General features: G+C 42.5%; 1 protein-coding gene and 1 pseudogene across 5 annotated transcripts in view; one reads left to right on the top strand and one right to left on the bottom strand.

Moving 5' to 3' along the window:
• ZNF609 (zinc finger protein 609) overlaps positions 1–19,003 on the bottom strand; it is a 240,999-nt gene that overhangs the window by 108,885 nt on the left and 113,111 nt on the right.
• On the top strand, positions 969–3,246 carry LOC144329922 (small ribosomal subunit protein uS5 pseudogene; annotated as a pseudogene). The gene has a single exon (XR_013395662.1). The product of XR_013395662.1 is annotated as a small ribosomal subunit protein uS5 pseudogene (transcript).

Raw genomic sequence — 19,003 nt, 5'->3', positions numbered from 1 at the left:
ACGCCATTCTCCTGTCTCAACCTCCCGAGTAGCTGGGACTACAGGGGCCTGCCACCACGCCCGGCTAATTTTTTTTGTATTTTTACTAGAGACGGGGTTTCCACCATGTTAGCCAGGATGGTCTCGATCTCCTGACCTCATGATTCGCCTGCCTTGGCCTCCCAAAGTGCTGGGATTATAGGCGTGAGCCACTGCGCCCAGCCCCCAATAGTTATTCTTTATCTCCTTTCTTCTCCTTCCTCTCTCTTCTTTATGCCAAAGTTAAGAAATCAAAGATGGTGAGTAGTAGAATTAGGTAGAACATGAACAGGACAACAAACTCCCTTCAACATGAACTTTGCATCTATTGTCTTCTTTGAGAACCAACTTTAACTTCTCCTTGAATACTGAACAAGGTCATCAGTTAACTAGCCTTCACGAGGTGTATTTCCTTTTATACATTATTTCAATTTAAAAAATATATTTCAGGCCAAACGTGGTGGCTCACACCTGTAATCCCAGCACTTTAGGAGGCCGAGGTGGGAAGATCCCTTGAGCCCAGGAGTTTAAGACTAGTGTGGGCAACATGGCAAGACCCCATTTCTACAAAAATAACAATTAGCCAGGTATGGTGTCACATATCTGTGGTCCCTGCTACTCGGGAGGTTGAGGTGGGAAGATCAGTTAAGCCTGGAAAGTGGAGGTGGCAATGAGCCATGATCATGCCCCTGCACTCTAGTCTGAACAACAGAGGAAGACTCTGTCTCAAAAAACAAAACCAAACAAAAAAACAAAAAGTAAAAAAAGTAAAAAATATATTTCAGAATGCTTTAGAATCAGTCTCCTTCTGTGAGTCACTGTTTATGGGACAAGAATTTGTTACTCAGAATTTTGAAGTAATAAAGTCATGCTTGAGTCTGAGTTTGGATGGCATGAGAGCAAAAGTCAATGAGCATTAACTGAGGTTACTGAGTGCCCAATTAGGTGTCAGCTAGCTAGCTACACTGGAAACTAGTCTAGAGATTTACAGATAAAACTAATTTGTTACTATATTCACAGGAAATACATAGGGACATTTACCAAAAAAAAAAAAAAAAAAAAAAAAAAAAAGATATCTTCACCCAGGAAAAACCATTAACAATTTACTACAGAATTTTAAAGAAACAAAGCAGAAATATACCTCAGATTCAAGTTACTAGCTAAAGACAACAGCAACAAATACATATGTCCAAGGCTACCCTCAGCATAAGACCATTGTGAATTAGAGACGCTGCCTTCCTCAGGGCTAAACAAGTTCAAGGCACTGTGAATCAAGCTCAGGTTGGATTTTTTTTTTTCCCCAGAGTCTGGCTCTGTCACCCAGGCTGGACTGCAGTGGCATGATCTTGGCTCACTGCAACCTCTGCCTCCCAGGTGCAAGTGATTCTTGTGCCTCAGCCTCCCGAGTAGCTGGAATTACAGGCGTGCATCACCACGCCTAATTTTTGTATTTTTAGTAGAGACAAGTTTTCGCCATGTTGGCCAGGCTGGTCTCAAATTCCTGACCTCAAGTGATCCTCCCACCTCGGCCTCTCAAAGTTCTGGGATTGTAGGCATGAGCCACCACACCAGGTCCAGGATAGATTTTAACCCTTCATTTCAAATACCTTAAGCAGGGCCCCCTCTTTGTTTTTTTTTTGTTTGTTTGTTTGTTTTCTTAGAGAGCCTAGTTCCTTATTTATTTTTTTATATTTTTCAAACTAGCAGCCAGGCGTGGTGGCTCACGCCTGTAATCCCAGCACTTTGGGTGGCTGAGGCGTGTGGATCACGAGGTCAAGAGATTGAGACTATCCTGGCCAACATGGTGAAACCCCATCTCTACTAGAAATACAAAAATTAGCTGGGCATGGTGGCATGCGCCCATAGTCCCAGCTACTCAGGAGGCTGAGGCAGGAGAATCGCTTGAAGCTGGGAGGTGGAGGTTGCCGTGAGCCGAGCTTGCACCATTGCACTCCAGCCTGGGCAACAAGAGCGAAACTCCATCTCAAAAAAAGAAAAATAAAAATACTTCTTCTCCGAGAAAACACCTAATGGCGGATGACGCCGGTGCAGCGGCGGGGCCTAGTGGCCTTGGGATGGGGAACCGCGGTGGCTTCCGCGGGGGTTTCAGCAGTGGCATCCGGGGCGGGGTCGCGGCAGTGGACGGGGCCGGGCCAAGGCCATGGAACTCGCCGAGGCAAGGCCGAGGATAAGGAGTGGATGCCCCTCACCAAGCTGGGCCGCTTGGTCAAGGACATGAAGATCAAGTCCCTGGAGATCTACCTCTTCTCCCTGCCCGTTAAGGAATCTGAGATAATTGACTTTTTCTTGCGGGCCTCTCTCAAAGACGAGGTTTTGAAGATTATGCTGGTGCAGAAGCAGACCAGTGCTGGCCAACGCACCAGTTTCAAGGCGTTTGTTGCTATCGGAGACTACAATGGCCACGTCGGCCTGGGTGTTAAGTGCTCCAAGGAGGTGGCCACCGCCATCCGTGGGGCCATCATCCTGGCCAAACTCTCCACTGTCCCTGTGCGCAGAGGCTACTGGGGGAATAACATCGGCAAGCCCCACACCGTCCCTTGCAAGGTGACAGGCGGCTGCGGCTCTGTGCTGCTGCGCCTCATCCCTGCACCCAGAGGCACTAGCATCGTCTCAGCGCCTGTGCCCAAGAAGCTGCTCATGATGGCTGGTATCGATGACTGCTACACCTCAGCCTGGGGCTGCACTGCCACCCTGGGCAACTTCGCCAAGGCCAACTTTGATGCCATCTCTAAGACCTACAGCTACCTGACCCCTGACCTCTGGAAGGAAACTGTATTTACCAAGTCTCCCTATCAGGAATTCACTGACCACCTTGTCAAGACCCACACCAGAGTCTCCGTGCAGTGGGCCAAGGCTCCAGCTGTGGCTACAACATAGGGTTTTTATACAAGAAAAATAAAGTGAATTAAGCCTGAAGAAAATAAAAATAAAAACAGAGACGGGGCTGGGTGCAGTGGCTGACCAGGCGTGGTGGCTCATTCCTGTAACCCCAGCACTTTGAGAGGCTGGGTGGGTGGATTACTTGAGGCCAGGAGTTTGAGACCAGCCTGGCCAACATGGTGAAACCCTGTCTCTACTAAAAATACAAAAATGAGCCAGGGATGGTGGCGCATAACTGTAATCCCAGCTTCTTGGGAGGCTGAGGTGGCAGTGAGTAGAGATCAGGCCATTGGACTCCAGTCTGTCAGTCAGGTGACAGAGCAAGACTCTGTCTCAAAAAATAAATAAATAAAAATAAATAGATAATAAATAAATTAAAATACAGACTGGGTTTTGCCATGTTGCCCAGGCTGGTCTCGAACTCCTAGACTCGAACAATCCACTTCCCTCAGCCTCCCAAAGTGCCAAGTCAGAGATCCTAGTTCTGATCAGGAGGGAACCCTCTTAAAAGGAACACCCTGTACAACTGAGGGTGAGTCGCTCTACTTATACATTCCCCTCTTTTCTCTTTTAAAACCTTGTTAAAATGAAACCAAATGAATAAAAATTGGCATAAATCCTTGAGGACAAAGAGCAAGAGAGAAGAGAATAGCAGACAAGAGATGTGAAAACCATTTTGGGAACTGGAAAGCAGATGGATAAACGTTAACTTAGAGACCAAAAAAAGATGAAACCTAAGCCTATAAAATTGGTAGAGGTGAAACTATGTTAGCAAACACTCAAAACCCAGGAAAAGATCAGCAATTTGTGGCATCAAGTACTCTGAAAAGAGCGTAGGGTTCAAAACAGGAAGATCGCTCAAAGTCCTAAAAGATACAATCAGAGCTCTAGATCATCTCCACTACCCAAGGCAGCCTCCTCCCACCTCCCCTACCTTCACGATTCTAGCACAAGTCTGAACATTTACTCAGAATATGTTGAACAGACAGGCTGGGTACTCACCCGCACCATGCACAACTACGAACAGAGATGAAGTGCAACACTGACAGCAACAGTCAAACACAAACCCCTTTTTGCTCCCCTGGGCTATGAGAAAGCAGGCAAAAGATGGGTTGATTCCTCTGAGGGAAAAATGACTTGCCTAAGACAAAAGACCTACAGATGCTGGAAGGTGGATGATCCCTCATCAATGGTCAATCAACTCCTATAGTAAGGGCCACCAAATGACAAGCCCCACCAATGAAAACAGAGCTTCTAAAACAGGACTATCATATCTCACTATTTTATTTTATTTTACTTATTTTATTTTATTATTTTATTTTATTTTTTGAGATGGAGTCTCGCCTGTTGCCCAGGCTGGAGTGCAGTGGCGCGATCTCGGCTCACTGCAAGCTCTACCTCCCGGGTTCATACCATTCTCCTGCCTCAGCCTCCCGAGTAGCTGGGACTACAGGGGCATGCAACCATGCCCGGCTAATATTTGTATTTTTAGTAGAGACGGGGTTTCACTATATTGGCCAGGCTGGTCTTGAACTCCTGACCTCGTGATCCACCCACCTTGGCCTCCGAAAGTGCTGGGATTACAGGCGTAAGCCACTGCGTCTGGCCGGACACATCTCACTTTTAAATACAAGAGGATAATCAAGAATGACAAGACATTTGATAGAAACCCTCTAATAACATGAGTGGAAACGAATCAAAGAATGAACTTGTAGCAAATAGAGACCATGCAGGGAGCAGAACAAAAAGGACTTAGCAACTAGTAGTATAGATGAAAAGAACTCCACGTAAAAGCACATCACAATAAAATTTCAGAATATTAAGAATTAGAAGGCCAGGTGTGGTGGCTCAAGCCTGTAATCCCAGCACTTTGGGAGGCCGAGACGGGTGGATCACAAGGTCAGGAGATCGAGACCATCCTGGCTAACACAGTGAAACCCCGTCTCTACTAAAAAAAAAAAATACAAAAAAAAAAAACTAGCCGGGTGAGGTGGCGGGCGCCTGTAGTCCCAGCTACTCGGGAGGCTGAGGCAGGATAATGGCGTAAACCCGGGAGGCGAAGCTTGCAGTGAGCTGAGATCCAGCCACTGCACTCCAGCCTGGGCGACAGAGCAAGGCTCCGTCTCAAAAAAAAAAAAAAAGAATTAGAAGAAGATAATACTAACTGGAAGATGGAAGGCAATGACATCATATCTTTAAAATTCTGAGGTAAAATTATTTGGTCAAGCATATAAAGTTCCCATTTTTATGGGCCAAAAACTATCATTATTATTATTATTATTGAGTTTGAGGCCACAGTGAGCTATGATTATGCCACCGCACTCTGTCATGGGCAACAAAGTGAAACTGTCTCTGAATAAAAACAAAACAAAATTAAAGCAAAAAATCCACAATAAACAAATATCAAAATTTAAAGATCAGGTTAATATTATTAATTTTTCCTTTTACCTCTGGCTCCAATATGGCTCTGCATAGTACTGTTAGTGAAACCATGAGGATAACTGAAAGGTTTGCATTACAGGCAGAAGGAACAGCATGCACAAAGGCTATAAGGTAGGCATGTCTTGAGTGATGAATATTAAGGAAGCTAGTGTGACAGAAAAGAATGAAAGAAGCAGAGAAGAGAATAAATGAGGTCCGAATGGAAATAAGGGCTAAATGATATAAGTGACTGTAAGGACTTTGGGTTTTTCTGAATGATACAGGAAGCCACTATGGGGTTTTCAATACAAGAATGAAATAATTTGACATGCTTTAAAAGAATTAGTCTGGCTGCCATGTTGAGAAAAGGCTATAGGGCACCAAAGACAGGGGAGACTAGTCAGGGGCTATTACAACAATCCAGAAGAGTTTAAGCAGTGGTTTTGGAACAGGCTGGCAGCAGTGGAGTTAGTGAGAACAGATTACATTCAATATATAATAAACATAGAACCAGAAGAATTTGCTGGTAGATTCAATGTGGGGAGGGAAAGAATGAGGATTCAAGGATGACTCCTTGGCCCCAAGCAATTAGAAAAACTGATTGAGAAAGGATCAGGTTTTGGAGAAAAAAAATCAGGAGTCTAGTTTTGAACATATTAAGTTTGAAATGCCTATCAGATAACTAAGTAGAAATGTTAAGTAGGCAGATGAATATATGAGACTTATAGTAATTCTGAAGTTGTCAGCATATAAATGAGAGCAGAGGAGATAACAAAGAGAATGGGTGTGATAGAATAAGCAGTTTGAAAATGAAGCCTTGAGACACTTCAGCGTTTAGAAGTTGGAGAGATTAAAAATAAGTAGCAGTTCAGGCATCATGCCTGTAATTCCAGCACTGTGGGAGGTGGGGGATTGCTGAAGCCAACCTGAACCTAAGCAACACAGCGAGACCCTGTCTCTACAAAAAAAAAAAAAAAAAAAAAAAAGTGGAATTCTGGGTATATGAAGAAGAGAGCAGTCAAATCTGCTGAAAGGTCAAGTAAGATAAAGACAGAACTGAGGACCATTGAGAAAGTAAAAAAAGGCTGGGTGCAGCAGTGGCTCACGCCTAAAATCCCAGCACTTTCGGAGGCCGAGGTGGGCAGATCACCTGAGGTCAGGAGCTCAAGACCAGCCTGGCCAACATGCCGAAACCCCATTTCAGCTAAAAATACAGAAAATTAGCTGGGTGTGATGGTAGGCGCCTGTAGTCCCAGTTACTCGGAAGGCTGAGGCAGGAGAATCGCTTGAACCCAGGAGGTGGAGGTTGCAGTGAGCCGAGATTGCACCACGGCACCTAGGATGGGTAATAAGAAACTCCACCTTAAAAAAAAAAAAGTGAAAAGAAGAAGAGACTGGAAGAAAAAATATTTACAAATCACATATCTGATAAAGGACTTGTCTCCAGAATATATTAAGAAAAACTCTTGCGACTCAATTAAAAATAAAGATAACCCAAATAAAAATGGCCAAAAGATCTAAATAGGTATTTTCTCAAAGAAGACCTATAAATGGCCAATATGTGCATGAATAAACGCTCAGAATCACTAGCCATTAGGGAAATGCACATCAAAATCACAATGAGATATCACTTCAAACCCACTAAAAAGTGGACAATAACAAATGTTAAGGATTTTGGGAAATCCTTGTACATTGTTGGTGGAAACGTAATAGAGAATAAAGATGAATCTCATAAATTGAAAGAAGCTAGACACTGGCTGGGCACGGTGGCTCACGCCTGTAATCCCAGCACTTTGAGAGGCCAAGGCAGGCAAATTGCTTGAGGTCAGGAGTTCAAGACAGCCTGGCCAACATGGTGAAATCCCATCTCTACTAAAAATATAAAAATTAGTCGGGCATGGTGGCATATGCCTGTAGTCCCAGCTACTTGGGAGGCTGAGCCAGGAGAATCACTTCAACCCAGGAGGCAGAGGCTGCAGACTTCGCCACTATACTTCAGCCTAGCCAACAGAACGAGATTCTGTCTCAAAAAAGAAAAGAAAAGAAAAGAACTCAGAGAGTTCATTGCTAGTAGACCTGCCCTACAAGAAATACTAAAGGGAATATTTAAGCAAAATGATAGGGCCCTAGGCAATAACTTGAATCCATACAAAGAAAGAACGTCAGTAAAGCTAACTCCCCCATAGCTGTATTAAGTTACAGTAGCAATAAGAAACTATCACTAAAAACTTAGTGGCTTAAAACAATGCAAATTTATTATCATATAGTTCTGGAGTTCAAAAGTCTAAAATGGTTCTCTCTGAGCTAAAATTAAGATGTCAGCAGCAGAAATTAAGATTTCTTTGTGGAGGCTCTAGGAGAGAATCCATTTTTCTTGCCTTTTCTAGGCTTTAAGAGGCTCTCTGAATTCCTTGGCTCATCCCCTACCTCCATCTTCAAACCAAGTAGTATACCATCTTTAAATCTCTCTGACTCTGACTCTCTTACTCCCTTGTTTCCCTTACAAGAACTCTTGTGATTACATTGGAAAAAGTGGATAATCCAGGCTAACTCCCCTCCTCAAAATCCTTAATTTAATCACATCTATAAAATCTCTTTTGCCAAGTAAGGTAACATATTCACAGGTTCCAGGGAATAAGAAATAGATTTTTTGGAGGAGGCAGTATTCTGCCTACCTACCATAGTAGGTAAATAGAAAAGACTGTATAAACGTATTTTTTATTTATAACTTTTTTCTCGTATCTGACTTAAAAGACAACTGCATAAAGCAATATTTATAATCTGTGTTGATAGGTGTATGCATTTGCATGACAATAATAGCACAAAGGACAAAGAAAGGAACAGAGCTATACGAAAACAAAAGCTTTTTTTTTTTTTGAGACACACTTAAAAAAAAGTCTCACTGTGTCACCCAGGCTGGAGTGCAGTAGCAAGATCTCAGCTCACTGTAACCTCTGCCTCCTGGGTTTAAGTGATTCTCCTGCCTCACCCTCCCAAGTAGCTGAGACTACAGGCACGCGCCACCACGCCTAATTTTTTTTGTACTTTTAGTGGAGACAGGGTTTCACCATGTTGGCCAGGCTGGTATCGAACCCCTGACCTCAAATGATCCACCCACCTAGGCCTCCCAAAGTGCTGGGATTTCAGGTGTGAGCCATGCGCCTGGCTTTTTTTTTTTTTTGAGACAGGGTCTTGCTCTATCACCCAGACTGTAGAGCAGTGCAACAATCACAACTGACTGCAGCTCGACCTCCTGGGCTCAACTGATCCTCCCACCTCAGCCTCCCAAGTAGCTGAGACTATAGGCATGCATGCGCCATCACTCCTAGCTAGTTCTTTTTTTTTTTTTTCCTGTTCTAGCTAATTCTTAAATTTTTTGTAGAGAAGGGTCTCCCTACAATATATACAATAGAACATATCTGTTTAACACAAAAGAGGGCTGTGATGGAGGGAAAGGGGAATAAAAAAGACATAGAAAAATAAATAGCAAAATGCAGATGCAAATCTTTTTGTTTTATAATTTTTAATGTAAATTTTTCACATTTTTAAAAAATCCAGATCCTGCACAATTTTGTTGTTTTTTCTGAGACAAGGTCTCTATCACCCAGGCTGGAATATAGTGGCCCTATCAAAGCTCGCTGCAGCCTCAACCTCTTGGGCTCAAGCAATCCGCCCACCTCAGCCTCTACAGTAGCCAGGACTGCACGCACATGCCAGCATACCCAGATAGTTTTTGTACTTTTTTGTACAGATGGGATTTCGCCAAGTGCTCAGGCTGGTCTTAAACTCCTGAGCTCATGCAATCCATGCAACTTGGCCTCCCAAAGTGCTAGAATTACAGGCCTGAGCCACCGTGTCTGGTCATAATTTTTTTTTTTTTTTTTTTTTTTTTGAGACAGAGTGTTGTTCTGTCACCCAGGCTACAGTGTAATGGCACGATCTCGGCTACTGCAACCTCCACCTCGTGGGGTCAAGCTATTCTCCTGCCTCAGCCTCCTGACTTAGCTAGGACTACAGGTGCATGCCACCACACATGGCTAATTTTTGTATTTTTAGTAGAGACAGGGTTTCACCATGTTGGTCAGGCTGGTCTCGAACTCCTGACCTTGTGATCCGCCTGCCTCCGCCTCCCAAGGTGCTGTGATTACAGTCGTGAGCAACTGCGCCCGGCCCATAAATCTTATTCATTAATTTTCCTGTAAATTAATCATTCCAAGTAAAGAATAAGACGGAGCAACTCCAGAATCTATAAGATAACTAAAATAGACTAATGACAAGACTTAGGACTGCAGTGAAGCAAGATCATTCAGTAATGTTCGTAATCTTTTTTGATATAAAAAAAAATTGTGGCCGGGCACAGTGAGCTGAGATCACGCCATTGCACTCCAGGCTGGGCGACAGTGCGAGACTTTCACAAAAAAATAAAATAAAATAAAAAATAAATCTTAAACTTTTATTAAATAAAAATCTATCAATCTTTTCCTTTATGCTATTTTCCCTATGCAGTCACACTTGCAAAGTCATTCATATCCTAATAAGCAGATAAAAAATATTTATCTATATTTTATTTTTATTTTTTCTGTTTACTTGCAGGCAAGCGGGGTGGGTTTCACTATGTTGCCAGGCTAGTCTTGAACTCCTGGCCTCAAGCAGTCCTCTCACCTTAACCTCCCAAAGTGTTGGGTTTACAGGCATGAGCCACTGAACTAAGCCTGTTTTCTTTTTTTGAGACGGAGTTTCGCTCTTGTTGCCCAGGCTGGAGTGCAGTGGTGCAATCTCTGCTCACTGCAACCTCTGACTCCTGGGTTCAAGCGATTCTCCTGTCTCAGCCTCCCAAGTAGCTGGGATTACAACATGTGCCCCCACACCCAGCCTTGTTTTCTTTATATATATAAGATTCTTAAATTAGGCCCTCAGTTCATTCTTCTTTTTTATTTTTTGAGATGGAGTCTCGCTCTGTCTCCCAGGCTGGAGTGCAGTGGCACCATCTCAGCTTACTGCAACAACCTCTACCCCCAAGGCTGGTCTCGAACTCCTGACCACCTCAAGTGTTCCATTTGCTTCAGTCTCCCAAAGTGCTGGGATTATAGGCTTGAGCCACCACGCCTGGCTCCATCCACTATTTTGAGGATTCTTTTAACCTTTATGGTTTATTTAATTTCGTCTTTCCTCTATCACATCTTCCTTTTTGTAGAAAATATCCAGTAGCTTTCTAGAATAGGGCATGGAAGTTAAATTTTTCAAGATATTGCAGGTGTATTTTAGCCCCCATTCTTGGATATAATTTATAGCAGTGACTTTTTTGTTTTTTATTTCCTGAACAAAAATCTGATGATAAATTCTGAATTGACATAGTAACTAAGAAGCACATGACTAGAGAAATCTGTATCAGAATTTATAATACATTTAAGCTAGCCTAAACTCAGTATTAATGTTTAAAGAAAGCCTCATGAAATTGGCAGTAAGTAGACACTGAATAAAATATTATTATTAATAACCACATTTAAACCTGTAAGTTATAATATAAACTAAGTAGATAAATGTGACCTAAAATAAGTCAAACCGGGGGTTTTGGTTTCTCAAGGTTAGTTTCCTGATTAGTCCCCATTTTTATTAATTTCTCAAGTATGTCAAGTAATTGTTTATATTTTCTCAGATAAAACCAGCTTGCTTGGTTAGAATGTAGATTAAGTTCCAAATTTTGGCAAAATTCAAGTGGCTATCTTTAAGTTTACCTTGCTAAAGTTTCATAACCTTTTTGTAAATATACAAATACTACCTGGGATCCCATTAATTTATATAATTAATAGTATACAAAACCATGAATAAGAAAAGAGAATTCAGTATCAAGAGAAAATAAACATGTTGACCTCCTAAGAAAACAGAAGTTCCTCCATGGTTGTTATTCCCAACCTGTGTCCAAAAGATTATTATTGCCAGAAATTCTATATGTGTAAAAAAATGCTACTGATTATAGATAACCTCTGGTTTTCCCCCTCTTCCTTTTTTTTTTTTTTCTTTGAAATGGAGTTCTTGTTGCCTAGACTGGAGTGCAATGGTGCGATCTAGGCTCACTGCAACCTCTGCCTCCCAGGTTCAAGTGATTTTTCTGCCTCAGCCTCCTGAGTAGCTGGGAATACAGGCATGTGCCACCACTCCCAGCTAATTTCATATTTGTTTTTTAGTAGCGATGGGTTTCTCCATGTTGGTTAGGCTGGTCTCGAACTCCAGACCTCAGGTGATCCACCTGCCTCAGCCTCCCAAAGTTCTGGGATTACAAGTGTGAGCCACCACGCCTGGCCTACCCCTCTTCTTTCGTCCACTCCCCATATCCAGTCTCTTAAGTGTCAATGTTCAAAACACTGGTGTAAAAAAGGAAAATCTCTCCTTTTCTCTCTTAATAAGAAATGTTAAGTAGGAGACATTCAAGCCGTCCTTTCCGTTCCCTTAGGTCTTGTCACTTATGTCTACAATAAATCCAGCAATCTCATGTAGAATAGTTAGGATACTAGGAAAAGGGATTAAAGGGCAGATTTAAACTACGGCCGAGAAAAATTCCCACTAACTTCATGCAACTACACAGGATATCTAAAATATTAATTAGCATTTGAAGGATTAATATAGACTGTATACAATGTAGCCTCAACCTCTGTAAGAAGTATATTTAAACTTAAGAATAACAACATATTTGTTTACTAATACAATTAAAACTATAAAGCAATGGAAATAATACATTTATCTTTAAAATAGGCTGGGTGTGGTGCCTCATGCCTATAATCCCAGCACTTTGGGGGGCGGAAGCTGGATGATTACTTGAGGCCTGGAGTCTGAGAGTAGCCTGGGCAACATAGCAAGACTCCATCTCCACAAAAAATATAATAAAACAAGAAAAGAAAAAGACACCCAAAAGCCAGGCACGGTAGCACACACCTGTAGTCCTAGTTACTCAGGAGACTGAGGTGGGAGGATTACTTGAAGCCAGGAGTTCAAGGCTGCAGTGAGTTCTGATTGCATCACTGTACTCCAGCCTGCGCGACAGCATGAAACCCTCTTTTTTTTTTTTTTTTTTTTTTTTTTTGAGATGGAGGTTCGCTCTTGTTGCCCAGGCTGCAGTGCAATGGCACGATCTCGGCTCACTGAAACATCCACCTCCCGGGTTCAAGTGATTCTCCTGCCTCAGCCTCCCGAGTAGCTGGGGTTACAAGCATGTGTCACCATACCCTGCTAATTTTTTTTTTTTTTTTTTTTGGTATTTTTAGTAGAGACAAGGTTTTTCCATGTTCGTCAGGCTGTGGTCTCGAACTCCCAACCTTAGGTGATCTGCCCGCCTCAGCCTCCCAAAGTGCTGGGATTACAGGCGTGAGCCACCGCGCCCAGCCTGAAACCCTGTCTCTTAATAAAACAAACAAAATGGGCCAGGCGAAGTGGCTCACGCCTGTTTAAGCCCAGCATTTTGGGAGGCCAAGGCAGGTGGATCACCTAAGGTCAGGAGTTCAAGACCAGCCTGACCAATATGGTGAAACCCCGTCTCTACTAAAAATACAAAAATTAGCTGGATGTGGTGGTGCGCACCTGTAGTCCCAGCTACTCAGGAGGCTGAGATAGGAGAATCCCTTGAACCCAGGAGGTGGAGGTTGCAGTGAGCCAAGATCGCACCACTGTGCTCCAGCCTGGGTAACAGAGTGAGACTTCTTCTCAAAAAAACAAACAAAACAAAAACATTTAAGTTGCAGAGTAACTACATCTTTGCATTTCAGAATCAAGCACCCTAACAGACACACAGCTAGGAAGGAACATGAATAAGAGAACTGACAAGAGAACTGTGAGAGAGGGTGGGCTTAAAAGTACAAAGCTCAGGCAATGATTTTAATCGACCAGTTTTGCTTGAAAGTAAATGCTGATAAAAATCTTTGGAAAGGCCAGGCATGGTAGCTCATGCCTGTAATCCCAGAACTTTGGGAGGCCAAGGCAGGAGGACTGCTTGAACCAAGGAGTTCAAAACCAGCCTGGGCCATATAGCGAGACCCTGTCTCAAAAAATGTTAAATGAAGAGTTTTTAAAAAAAAATCTTTGTAAACTATCACATCCTAAGAGAGACTATGAGAAAACCTGGTCAACAAATATTGAGTCTTAGCTATGTGTAAGGGATTATGCTTAGGCCAGAACTACTCAAAATGTGGTCTCCAGACTGGCAGCATCAGCACTTCCTGGGGGATTGTTAAGTGTTCCAGCCCTTTAAACCTATCCAGATTCTTGTCTTTCACAGAAACCCCTGGATTTGGTTTTGACTCTTTCACACTTTGTGGCTGTTTCCTTCTTGTTCTCTCTTAGTTAAAAATGAAAAATACTTTCCACATCACCAACAAAAGCAATTCAGCAGGATTCATTTCTATATACTGTGCTGCCATATATAAGCCTTACTAATGAGCAGCATAAGGGACTAGGGTGTGGCTTGGTAAAATGAATAATGTCAGGAGAAGTCTAACTCTGCAAGCTGCCGGTTTTAGAAAAATGTATTTAACTACAGCCACAGGTCCCTCCCTCCTCTTGCTTCAAAATCAGATGTTCACTCATCCCTAGCAGTAAGATAAAGACCTTAGAAAGAGGGCTCTGACAGCAAACCACAGAGGCTGAAGACACATCTCGTTTTAATTGCATCAGCAACTGCTAAGCAATTAATGAAACAGAGAACAGGGAGGGGGCATCAGGGCAAAGAGAAAAGGGACTTGAGCAATCATGTGGAAATACTTCATCCTCATCCCAATGAGAGCAGGTTATCTGTGGCAGCTGCACAAACCTTCAAATCCTTGCATTTGAACTCCCAGGCCACTTTCCAAGCAGCAATAAAGATACATAGTCAGGATTTTTTCTTGCTTACAGTTTTATATCTTTCATATTCTTCCCTGCAGCCACCAACAAAGGGAAGAAAGAGTGAAAGAGAACAGATCAAGTGAGTGACTCAGCTGTTAAGTCCCTTGGGCAGATTCTATGCTTTGCATAATATGGACTATGAGGATCAGGAGACACTAAATACTAACAGCAGTGATTCATCAGAAGCATGTATGTACTAGGCCTAGGGCATGGTGGGACAGGAACTCCATCAATAAATCCTTGCAGGTTCCTTCTTTACTAAGCTGTATCCTTAACCTATCGCAGAAAAGGCAATAAAACAAAAAACTGCCAACAAAAACTTCTCAAAGAGAAAGTAAATTCTCAAATGGAGCGTGGGTGCCAAAAAAAAAAAAAAAAAATCCAGCATGAAAGAGAAATAAAAGCTCAAAAAAGGCTAACATAGTGCCATAATTCCAGCTGTTATCCCCTCAGTAAACAGGGCAGGGCCCCTAAATCATAACATCAGAGAAAGCTGGTAGTTTTTGGCGGGGGCAATGGGGTGTGTGGTGAGAGTAGGAATTGATGAAAAATGTGATGGTCTCTACTAATTCATACAGCAAGTTCCTAAACAGAATAATGTTCAAGTGGCCTCATTTTCCCCTTTACTCACCATTCAATCACAAGGACCTGAGGTCCTGGGTTTTCTGCGATAACCCTGATTAAAAACTCCATCCTACTGTGTCTGGATTTGGGGTTGCAAGAAAAAATGATCATTTTACATATAGTTCATCCCAAACTCCCTTGCACAGAGTTTGAAAGAACATGGTAAACCCACATTTGCAGACAAAGTAAAATGCCAAATAGACAAGGATGAAACAGGCAGGAGATGGATCCCTGAAGTCAAGGCCCAAAAGCATTGAAAGTTGGACCACTGGCCGGGTTTGGTGGCTCACGCCTGTAATCCCAACACTTTGGGAGGCTGAGGCAGGGGATTGCGAGGTCAGATCGACACCACCCTGTCCAACAAGGTGAAACCCCGTCTCTACTAAAAATACAAAAAGAAAATAAAAAATAAAAAAAAATTAGCCAGGTGTGGTGGCATGCACCTGTAGTCCCAGCTACTCGAGAGGCTGAGGCAGAAGAATGGCATGAACTTGCCTGGGAGCGGAGCTTGCAGTGAGCCAAGATTGCACCACTGCACTCCAGCCTGGGCGACGGAGCAAGACTCCATCTCAAAAAAAAAAAAAAAAAAAAAAAAGAAAGTTGGACCACTAACTTGACCACTAACTCTACTGCAGAATTACTTGCACTGCTTTTTGAAAATACAGATTATGATTTAATGAAAAGTATTCCATGGGACTTGTCAGTTGACTGCTATTTAGAAAAAAGAAAAGATCAAACTCCTTAGAAGTCAGGCTGGTTGATTTAATGAAAAGTATTCCATGGGACTTGTCAATTGACTGCTATTTAGAAAAAAGAAAAGAAAACATCAAACTCCTTAGAAGTCAGGCTGGTCTTGAACTCCCGACCTCAGGCGATCTGCCCACCTCGGCCTCCCAAAGTGCTGGGATTATAGGTGTGAGCCACCGCGCCTGGCCTTCTTTTCTAATTTACTGGACAAAGTCCCATGGGCTAAGAGAGGCCCTGGCAATAACAATGAACAAATCAGTCAAACATCCCTGTCCTCATGAAGCTTATATCCCATTGTGGGAGAGACAACCGAAATAAATTATATAGTATATGGGACATTAATAAGTGTTATGGAGAAAATAAAACAGGGAAGAAGGTATAGAAAGTTTGTGTAGGCAGGTGATTTTATTTTATTCTTTTTTAATTTTTTTGAGATTGGGTTTCCCTCTGTCACTCAGGCTGGAGTGCAGTGGTATAATTATGGCGCACTGCAGCCTTGATCAATCTTCCTGGCTCAAGTGATCCTCCCATCTCAGTCTCCCAAGTAGCTGGGACTACAGGCACATGCCACCATGCCCAGTGAATTGATGTTTTGTAAAGAAGGAGGTCTCACAATGTGGCTCAGGCTGGTCTTGAACTTCCAGACTCAAATGATCTGCCTGCTTCTGCCTCTCAAGGTGTTGGAATTACAGGCATCAGCTACCACACCTGGCCAGTTTTAAATATAGTATTCAGGGAAGAACTCACTCAGAAGGTGACATTTTTGTTTAAAGAGCCATGTCAAACCCATTTCCCCTCAGGCCTTTGCACTTGCTGTACTCTCTGCCTAAAACTCTTTCCCTTTCTCAACTTTTGCATATGTAGCTTTTTATCTTTCGGTATCAGCCTAAATGTCACTTCCTTAAGGGCAACTTCCCAGCAACACTAAGTAGAATAGCTACCTATATTCCTAGGCAGTCAGAACCAAACAAAGACTCAAGGCCAGGCATGGTGGCTCATACCTGTAATACTAGCACTTTGGGAGGTCACTTGAGGTCAGGAGTTTGAGGCCAGCCTGACCAACATGGTGAAACGTTGTCTCTACTAAAAAAATACAAAAATTAGCCAGGTGTTGTGGTGGGCACCTATAACCCCAGCTACTCGGGAGGCTGAGGCAGGCAAATTGCTTGAACCCAGGAGGCAGAGGTTGCAGTGAGTGAAGATCTCACGACTGCCCTCCAGGCTGGGTGATCCTGGGCGACAGAGTGAGACTGTCTGAAAAAAAAAGGCTCAACTACATAAAACTAGAGATTTTGAATCCTGTTCTACCATTTCCTGGCTTAACCTCTGGCATCTAGTTTTCCCATCTGTAAAATGGATAATAATAGTACTTAACTTATATGGTTGCTGTGAAGAATAATTACAATCACCATCCAAAAGTATGACAATAACAATAAAAATATATATATTATATAAAAATATAAAAGTACAACAATAAAAATAGCAGCTACTGTTTATATAGCTTTTTACCATGCACCAGGCATTATTCTATGTATTCTACATTTATTAACCCATTTAATCTATTCACATAATACATTTAAAGTGCCAGCACTGTATTTAGCAAACAGTAAATACATGTTTGTTCTCTTTCTTATTATCACCATGATCAGTGGCAGTATTATTAGCTCTTCTTATGAGGTGCCTAAGCCCTCTGTGTCTCTGCTCTGCTGAGGGATCTATACCCCAAAGTTTCCTATTTTCCCCTCTAGGATTAACACCCTATAGAAGGAATTTTTATCAACCTTAGCACTTACTCTGTGCAAATCATCTCTTACGTCTAGCATCAGCATGGACTTTTAAAATGAAAAAGACATGACTGTCCATATAGATCATATGCTTTATTTATTTATTTAGAGACAGAGTCACGCTCCATCACCCAGGCTGGAGTGCAGTGGCACGATCCCGGCTCACTGCAACTTCCGCCTCCTGGGTTCAAGCGATTCTCCTGCCTCAGCCTCCTAAGTAGCTGGGATGACAGGTGCGTGCCACCACACCTTGCTAATTTTTGTATTTTTAGTAGAGACGGGGTTTTGCTATATTGGCCAGGCTCGTCTCGAACTCCTGACCTCAGGTGATCCACCTGCCTTGGCCTCCCAAAGTGCTGGGATTACAGGCATGAGCCACCACCTCTGGCCAAAACTAAAATAATTTTACTAACATAACATGAAAATAATAGTAGTGAACTCATTTTTATAATATTAGTATCTCGAGTTTCTAGAATTAAACACAATGCGGCTGGGCGCGGTGGCTCAAGCCTGTAATCCCAGCACTTTGGGAGGCCAAGACAGGCGGATCATGAGGTCAGGAGATCGAGACCATCCTGGCTAACACGGGGAAACCCCGTCTCTACTGAAAAATACAAAAAACTAGCCGGGTGAGGTGGTGGGCGCCTGTAGTCCCAGCTACTCGGGAGGCTGAGGCAGGAGAATGGCGTGAACCCGGGAGGCGGAGCTTGCAGTGAGCTGAGATCCGGCCACTGCACTCCAGCCTGGGCAGCAGAGCAAGACTCCGTCTCAAAAAAAAAAAAAAAAAAAAAAAAACCACAATGCTCCTTTTGCATCTCTCACTAAAGACAAACTAGAATCCATATACTTGACCATAAGCATCAAAAAATAATTAGAAAGCTTAAAGAAACACAGAAGTCCAGAACTTTGGTTCCACTTTCCAGACTCACCTACTAATATACATGAACAAATGATGATGCTACTCTTCCTTAAGAATCTTGATTGATTAGAACATGGCTTCTAAGCAAGGCCACCAGGAACTGTTTTCCTGGTATCTATTGCTTTGAGAAATATATTTATACTTACCCATCTCAAATGCCTTTTATAAAAATATGTAAATGATAAAGATGAGAAGAGAAAAATATAGCATGAGAGATAGTATGGCTATAACTGTGGAAGATAAAGTCAGATCACCTGGGTTTTAATCCTGGCTCCACAAACCACCAACCAGGCCACGTTTCTTAACTTGCTAAAACTAACTATACTCACGTATAAATGGGAATAAGAGAGCTCCTGGCCAGTCAGGCACAGTGGCTCATGCCTGTAATCTCAACACTTTGGGAAGTCAAGGCAGGGGGATCACTTGAGCACAGGAGTTTGAGACAAGCCTGGGCGATATAGCGAGACCCTATCTCTATTTAAAAAAGTAAGAAAGAATTTCTATCTCATAGAGATGTTGTAAGATGTGATCTAGGCAATTCTATTCTTGGCACACAGTGCAAGAGCAAAAAATTAAAGCTTAAAAAAATACACCAGAAAGAAAAAGAAAAGTCAAGAACATTCTGTGGGCACTTATTGCATTTGCTTTTTAGCTCAGAAAAGACACTACAGAAAAAAACTTAACTAGCTGGCTAACACTGCTTCCGTCTTAGCTCTCA

The sequence above is a fragment of the Macaca mulatta genome, chromosome 7, assembly GCF_049350105.2.
Source record: "Macaca mulatta isolate MMU2019108-1 chromosome 7, T2T-MMU8v2.0, whole genome shotgun sequence".
NCBI lineage: Eukaryota > Metazoa > Chordata > Mammalia > Primates > Cercopithecidae > Macaca > Macaca mulatta.
Note: the sequence above shows the minus strand (reverse complement) of the source record. Positions and strands in the feature narration are given on the sequence as shown.